Source organism: Aotus nancymaae, unplaced genomic scaffold (assembly GCF_030222135.1).
Source record: "Aotus nancymaae isolate 86718 unplaced genomic scaffold, 86718_ANA_hifiasm-v0.15.2.pri h1tg000041l, whole genome shotgun sequence".
Classification (NCBI taxonomy): domain Eukaryota; kingdom Metazoa; phylum Chordata; class Mammalia; order Primates; family Aotidae; genus Aotus; species Aotus nancymaae.
Window position 1 is genome coordinate 19,472,477 of NW_026988455.1, and position 6,687 is coordinate 19,479,163.

Consider the following 6,687-nt stretch of genomic DNA (forward strand, 5'->3'; position numbering starts at 1 on the left):
ATTGCTTCCATGCATCCCAGGAGCTGGGAGACACTTGGGCTTCTTCTGTCTGCCATTTTTTAAAAAATTGTTAATCCCAGGCTATGGTCTGAGAGTCAAGCAGCAAACATTTTTGCACTTCTATTTTCTAATCAACTATCTGGATTCCTCCTGAGTGTTGGAAGTTGAGGTAGAGTTGAAATCTAATTTCACATAGGCATGCTGATAAAAATGAAGCAAATCTTTACAGTATTTCAATGTGTATAATTCCAAGGCACAATAAGCAAGGTATAACAATATGTCACCTGTGTCTAGCTGTTTCTCCAGGATTCTCCAAAATGATGGATGAAAATGTCAAATGTCTACTGGGGAAGACTACAGGAAAACGATGTGAAATGCTTGACATGATGAGGGATGCAGAGTGTTCAGCACTTATTTCCTGAGCAGCTCATCACTTGATTGTATGGTATACAATGTATGATAATTTATAGAACAGTGAACATATAAACACATAGAACAAGTAAACATATACAACAAATGAACACCTTGGTTTTTAACATTTATTACATACATAGAACATATGCTAATTTATAGAGCAGTGAAAATACCACATTTTTGACATTTGTTTTGTGAAAGATTTATACATATTTGTATAAAAAAATAAATAAAAGTGATAATTTCTGTGATCTCCCCAAAATACAGCATCCTTTTCATTTTTCCATTATGTAACTATAATATGGTATGATATAAATATAATATGCTGTGAAGTGATAGACATCATGATATATCAAAATGTATTATCCACATTATATATATATACATACATGTACATATTTATTGAAGTATGATTTATATACAAAATATACAAATTCCAAATATGAAATTCAATGTTTTGACAAATGTCCACACCAATGTAACCATAGTCAATCAAGACACAGAATGTTTCCATCACTCCAGAGACTTCCCTTGTGTTCCTCTGTAGTCAACTCCCATCCTACCTCACCCCAGGTAACCGCTGATGTGATGTCTATTGCTGTATCTTAGTTTTGCTTGTTCTGGAACTTCAGAACGTACTCTGTAGTGTCTAGATTTATTCATTCAACACAAAGTTTTTAAGATTCAGCCATGTTTGTTGCAGTTACCAGTAGTTTTGTCCACTTTATAGCTGAAGAGCATTTCATTGTGAATACAACACAAATTGTTTATCCATTTTCTTGTTGAAGGCCTTTTAGGCAGTTTACAATTTGGGGATATTATAAGTAAAGATGCTGCAAACATTCATGTGTGAGTCTTATAATGGGCATAAGTTTTCATTTATTTTCAATTTAGGATTGGAATTGTTGGGTCACAGGTTACATGTTTGCTTAATTATATAAAACAATGTTGAACTGTTTTTCCTAAGTGGTAGCATTTTACATTCCAACAATAATGTATGAGGATTATAACTGGTTCATATTCTCAACAATATGTGGTACTGACAATGTTTTTAATCACAACAATTTTAGTGGGCAGAATGACAACTCACTGTGGTTTTAATTTGCATTTTCTTGATGACAAAACAATATTGAGCTTTTTTGTGTGCTTTTTTCCATTGGCATAGCTCTTTTTGTCATTTTTTTCTTACATCCATTATTTTTATTTTTTGCTTTCTAATTATTGAGTTATTAAGAGTTCTTTATATACTATATTCTGAAAAAAATCTACAGTGTTCAAATAAAGTGTTGTAAATATTTTCTTCCAGTCTGTAGCTTGACTCTTATTCTCTTAACAATGTATATTAAAAGGAGAGTTATTAATTTTAAGGTAAAATTTATCAGATTTTTATATTATCTCTTGCTATTTGTCTTCTATTTCTCCCACTTATTCTTTGTCCTTTTTCTCATCTTTTTGTCTACTTTCAAGCATTTTAAAAATTATCCTATTTCATTGTAATATTAGATATCACTGTTTTTGTTACTCTAGCATTTGCTTTAGGCATTATAGTATACAGATGTTTTAACTTAAAGATAACTTGTAATAGCCAACTTTTAACAGACATTATACAACTTTACACACAGTCTAAGAACCTTACAAACTATACTTCCATTAGTCTCTCTAGGCTATTGTCACATATTTTACCTTTACTCATGCTACAGAACTCACATGACACTATTATTTCTAAACAGCCAATTATACTTGAAAGATATTTAAGTAATAAGGGCAGATATTATATATTAACTTATGGTGTTATTACTGCCAGTGCTCTTCATTTCTTTTTTTTTTTTTTTTTGACATTTTCATTCAAGTATATTAATGTGGATATTTTAAAATGGGTTAGAAGCTTAAAACATTGTGTTTGGGCCGGGCGCGGTGGCTCAAGCCTGTAATCCCAGCACTTTGGGAGGCCGAGGCGGGTGGATCACGAGGTCAAGAGATCGAGACCGTCCTGGTCAACATGGTGAAACCCCGCCTCTACTAAAAATACAAAAAATTAGCTGGGCATAGTGGCGCGTGCTTGTAATCCCAGCTACTCAGGAGGCTGAGGCAGGAGAATTGCCTGAACTCAGGAGGCGGAGGTTGCGGTGAGCCGAGATCGCGCCATTGCACTCCAGCCTGGGTAACAAGAGCGAAACTCTGTCTCAAAAAAAAAAAAAAAAATTGTGTTTGAGATAGAAATCACAGCCGCCATCCAGCCCCTCTTCTCTAGGAACGCTGTTGACATGCCAGGGGTCCACCTGCATTGAAGCAGCTACCCGGCTGTGGCCACACTGAGCTGTAGCCAGTCACGCTTTCGGAACCGTCCATTCAGTCCGTCTCGTTTCTGGCTAAGCTCCTCACATAGGCACGTAGGTTCTGGTTAATGAAATTCACTGTTGTGCGGAAGACATCACGGAGCAAGGACGGCGTGTGATTAGCCACCTCCTTGGCCAGCAGCAGGGCCAGTACCGGCATGGTTTTCTCCTTGTCCATGTCTATAGGGTGGGCCTGCAGCAGCTGCTCCAGGGCACTGGCCAGGTCCCTCCTCCGGTCGTCCTCCGACCAGACGGCGTTCCTGAGCTGCAGGGCCAAGCGGTTCACCAGGTCCGGGGGGATGCTTCGGTCCACGCTGTCCCCGACCTGGGCGAGGTGCCTGCAACGTTCCGGATGACGTCTTCTTGACTTTCAGAATCTGCCTGAAAATCAGATGGTCCAGGCGGTCTCGCTGCCCCATCTCAAGCCCCAGGTGCGCTACAGCTGCATCCGCCGGGAGGACGTCAGCGGCATCGCCTCCTGTGTCTTCACCAAATACGGCCAAGGCTTCTACCTGATCTCTCCCTCCGAGTTCGAGCGCTTCTCTCTCTCCACCAAGTGGCTAGTGGAGCCCCGGTGTCTGGTGGATTCAGCAGAAACCAAGAACCACAGCCCTGGTAACGGGGCAGGCCCTAAGAAGGCTCCGAGCCGAGCCAGGATCTCAGGAACACAGAGTGATGGCGAAGACAAGCCGCCGGGCCTAGGGATGGAGCGCGCTCTGCTGAGTGATGAGAGAGCTGCGGCAATTGGTGCTCGCCTCGAGCGGCCGTGGAGTGCAGCCTCGGCAATGGCGGAGCAGAGTGAGTAGCTGGGCGTCCAGGCTGCGCGATGAGCACACACTACTACTGATGGCCTTTCGGGGGGATCCCTGCCCCAGCAGGAGAGGCCGGTGCACAGGGCCCCACCAGGGGCTGGGGGCACCTCGGCTTCCACTCTGCTGCTGCTCTGGGCCTCGGGAGAGGACAGACCCCGGCCCCTGGGGCTGCCCCTCCCGGCCTCGTCTGTCTGGGTCCTTGGGTCAACGTTGCACAGTTTTTATGGCTCCCATCCCTTTTTGTAGTGGGCTGGGTTTTAAGTTATAAATTTTAACTGCCTCTGGGTGAAAACGTTTTTAATAAACACCTATTACCTCTTCAAAAAATATATATATATGCGGTTGCCATCTGTCTGCAGCTCTTCATCGGGCTCCTCCCACTCGGGCAGCTCGCGACCCAGCGCCTCCAGCTCCGCGTGGAAGCTGTGGTTGGAGCAGCTTTGGAGGAAGCCAAACACCAGCAGGTTTGTGATGCGCTCATCCTGGAGGCCGGAACCATTGCTGACCTCGCAGTCCATGGCCTGGGCAACCGGCGGCTCCGGCTCACTCCTGGCTCACGGTATCCCAGCGGCGACTGAAAACGCCACGTGGGCTGTCAGATAGAGTGGATCCATGTTTCTATCTTCACAAAGATATTATTATTTTCTTCTTCCTGAAAGACTTTTACACTGTTCTCATAGTTCAGGTTTGCTGGTAATAAATTACTTTAACTTTCGTATGTCTGAAAAAATCTTTATTTCTTCCTTTCTTGAAAGACGGTTTTGCTGGGCATAGAAACCTAGGAGAGACAGTTTTCTCCTTTTGGTTGGAAGATGTTTCACTGGAAACATGAAATATGTTGCTCCACTGCCCTTTCCCTTGCATTACTTCCAAAAAGAATTCTGGTATCATCCTTGTTTTTGTTCTCAGTGTAAGACTTTCTTTTTCTCTTTACCAGTCTGAGTTTTGATCCATTTGCTTATGATGTGTTGTGATGTGGTTTTCTTAATAGTACTCCCACTCCACTTGGGGTTGTTGAACTTCCTGGATCTGTGGATTTATAGTTTGCATCAAATGTGGAAAATGCTCACCTATTACTTTTTTAAATATTTTTTTCTATCCATCCACTCTCTTTTCTCCTTTGAGAACTCCAATTACATGAAGATTAGGCAACTGAAGTTGTCCCACAGATCACTGATACTCTGTTTATTCTTTGTTTTTTTTTTTTTCTGTTTCATTTTGGATGCTTTCTATTGCTATAAAGTTCATTACTCTTTTCTTCTGAAAACTCTAATCTGTCATTAATTACATCCATTGTATTTTATAATCTCATACATTAACATTTTCATCTCTAGAAGTTTAATTTAAGCCTTTTTTATATCATCCATGTCACATCCTAACCTTTGAACATATGGAATATAACCATAATATTTTTAAAATATTTTTCATCAGTAATTCTAACATCTGTGTATGTGCCGGGTCATTTTAGATTAATTGATTTTTATCTTCGTTATACATCTTCTTTTTCTGCCTCTTGACACACCTGTTAATTTTTATTGAATACCACATATTGTGATTTTACCTCATTAGGTGTTGGGTATTTTTCTATTCCTGGAAGTACATTTGAACTTTGCCCAGAGATGCTGATTATTGGAAACTGCTATTGGAAACTGTTTGATCTTTTTTTTTCCAGATCTTTGAAGATTTGTTTAGTGGGACTGCCATAGTAATACATGGTCTAGGACTTGCCAGGACTGAGGCAAGACTTCAATGAATATTTTACCTAATGCCCTATTAATTATAGGGATTTCTAGTATAGCCAGTGGCAACCACCTCTATTCTTGGTTGTGTGTGAACATGCATTTTCAGTGAGGGTTATATTGTCCCCAAAACGACAGAAATTAGTTTTTTTGTGGGGGGGGAGGTGGGAGAAATGAAAGAAGTATTCTTTTTGAATAAAGCACAGATGTATATATGGTACTAAAGAGATATGCAGTATATGTGTGATATTAAAATTTCATAGAGAGGTGACTAGAAAATAAGATGTTTAAAAAGTCTCCTTAAGGAGGTCAATAATTTTTTAAAGGTTGATAAATGCTGCTGTAATTCTTTTGAGTGTTTCTTTCTCTTGCCTCAGGTAGTTTCATGCACTTCGCTGCACATTGAAGGGCGACCCTCTACAGATCTGCAAAGTTTTCTCCAAGTGCAGCTCTTTCCCCTCTGGTGCTCTGTCCTGCAATCTCTAGCCACCTTTGTATACCTGAACTCTCAGCAACAGCTACTCTACTCAGAGATCTGCTAGGCTTCCTTCAGCTAGCTCCACTGTTGCACTGCTGTCCCAGATTCTCTCAAGTTGTAAGTTGGGATACTCACAGCACACATCTTACTTGTTTCCTATCTTTCAGGGATTACATTCCATGCCTGATGTCCAGTGTATTGAAAACCATTGTTTCATACTTTTTGTCCGGTTTGAGGCTGTTTCATGAAAGAGGGCCAATATACTCCCTATTACTCCACCTTAGCCAGAAGTGAAATAAGAAAAAAATATATATGTAAGTATAAACACACATACACATATATATGTATGTATATATATATATGTGAATTATATCGTAAAGATTTGGAGGAAGAAAATTTAGCTATCAATTATGTTTACTCACTGCAGATTAAGATGAATGTTATAGATTGGAGCATATTATGGGAGCAAGGCAACCTGTAGAATTAGGAACTGGAAATACCAGGACCTGCATTCTAACACATTTTTGTCAGTAATTATCTGTGTAACATTTTATCAAAGCAGCGAAGGCCTTCGTGAAATTTGTAGAAATGGGGATAAATATATGTTTTACCTTGTTGGTTTGCTCAAGGTGTTAAAATGTGATATTAGTCATACAAAGTGCTTATGCAGTCATAGAGATTCTATTTTAAGGGCTTTCTTAAATGTTTAGGTCAAACTAGCTAAGTTAGACATTTTCATATCGCAAAATTGAAAAGTTCATCTTATGATTTTAGGTATTTTTATTCACAGAGCAAATGGAACAACGTGAACCTCACATTTTAAAATAAATAATGGCAAGATAAAATGCAAAAATATAATTTTAGGTCATAATCAACCTATAGGCAATAAACTATGTTATTACCGGTTT

At 39.9% G+C, this 6,687-nt stretch overlaps 1 pseudogene; it reads right to left on the bottom strand.

Moving 5' to 3' along the window:
* Positions 1-2,690: 2,690 nt before the first annotated feature.
* LOC105725285 (BH3-interacting domain death agonist-like) lies at positions 2,691-5,270 on the bottom strand (annotated as a pseudogene).
* Positions 5,271-6,687: the final 1,417 nt, after the last annotated feature.